Below are 1810 nucleotides of genomic sequence, written 5' to 3'. Positions count from 1 at the left end.
AATAAAATAAAAATTCAACTAGCATGCAATGTGTTAAGTACAGCATGCATCACGTCAAGTCGGCACTGTGCAGCGCCACATAAAAGCTGCGTTCGACTTTCGCCGGCGCTGCGGAGCATCACCATGTCACATGACTGGGAACCATCTCTGTGACGAGGTCACTTTATCCTAATTGGCTGAAGGTTTCGCTGACACACGTGTTCTACGTTTTATGCCAAGAATTTCAGATCCTCTTTTACAGCGGGGGACAAAGTACACAGCCCCATTACTTGAGTCAGAATGTAGATCCTCCTAGTCAAATAGGACTCCAGTACAAGGGTAATTTGTTCAGTTAAGTTTTTACTGCAGTTGAAGTACTGGAGTACTTGATTTTAAAATACTTGAGTGTTCAAAAGTAAAAAAATTTATGTCAACATATTGTTGTATTGTCCCACATTTAAAGAACCCAATGACTCTTAATTTACCTACTGACTGAACTGACTGTAGAATCTGGAGAATAAAAGCTTGTAGAATATGATACAAAGACTGTAGATATGGACATAAAAACAACTGAATCAACAAAAGGAGCCATTGTTTTCGTTTTTTTTGTCAGTGATGACGTCTGGTTGTGGTAAACAAAGCAAACATTTCAAACTAAATTAATCTTTCTTTAAACCTTCAAACGTGGACTTCAGATCAGACCATGGTCTCTGGTGAAAAATCTGCCTCGTCTTTATCTAACATCGCCATGGTTAGGACACTGACAGGTTCAAACATGACTGACAATGGAAGAGTTGGCCGTGATTGTTTTTTCTCCTGTGATGAACACAGTGTATGGTCTATCACATTTTCTTTAATAGTAGAAAGTTCATTCAACCGACTAAAAGCCGCTTCAAAGTAAGAGTACTTCATACTAATGTGGAGCCAATAGTAGCTTACAATAGGCCTATTTGTCTTTTAAGCGTAGTGGAGTAAAAGTGAAGAGTTTCCAACAAGAATATTACTCATGTAAAAATACCCCAAAAATATACACAAGTACAGGACTCAAGTAAATGTACTTAGTTACTGTCCACCCCTGCTCTTCTATGGTTATCTCTATCAAAGGGGAAGCTATTTATTTGATCTCTTTCTGAAGGCTTTTTTTTTTTTACATATGGACACCAACACAACAGTTTTCATTTCCAGAAGAAAGCTGTAAACCAGTTTAGATCAGAATTTGTTACTGTAAAAGAAGAAATGATCTTATACGTCATATTTTTTATTCTTTACATGTCTTCTCTTTTCACCTCCTGACAACATGGTGGCCCTTGTTTTTTATCCTCAAGTATATGGTTCTCAATAAAAAGAGAAAGAAATTAAATTGAAGAGTTGCTCTAGCAGGAATTCCATGTATGACCTCTCCCTCCACACAAATTAACCCATCACCCTCCATGTTTTCAGAAAACATTACTAAGATTTAATTTAATGTGTCAAAAGTCTAATGTAAACAGGCGCAGTCAGCCGAAGTCAGACTCACGCACCTTAAGTCGGACGCAAGCTTAAGCAGGATTCCAGGACCTGTACAGTGTATCTTTGGACCTGGTTCTTAAAGACATATGATCTATACACACTGCTCGTTAACTCAGTGAATCCTCTTGACTGTGTAATAACATGTTTTCACGTTTTCTTCTACAGAAGATTTCAAACGGCACTTCAGTTTTTAATGTTTTGTAAATGTGATGAATAGAGCTTTTCAATAAAGTTGAGAGGAAAAAAACAAATTGAGTTGACGCCTCTTTCTTCACCACTCAGGTCTCCGTAAAACTAAACGTCATCACGTCGTGGTGTTTGA

The sequence above is a fragment of the Seriola dumerili genome, unplaced genomic scaffold, assembly GCF_002260705.1.
Source record: "Seriola dumerili isolate Sdu_G_001 unplaced genomic scaffold, Sdu_1.0 BDQW01000665.1, whole genome shotgun sequence".
NCBI classification, from domain to species: domain Eukaryota; kingdom Metazoa; phylum Chordata; class Actinopteri; order Carangiformes; family Carangidae; genus Seriola; species Seriola dumerili.
This window is presented reverse-complemented; position numbering follows the sequence as displayed.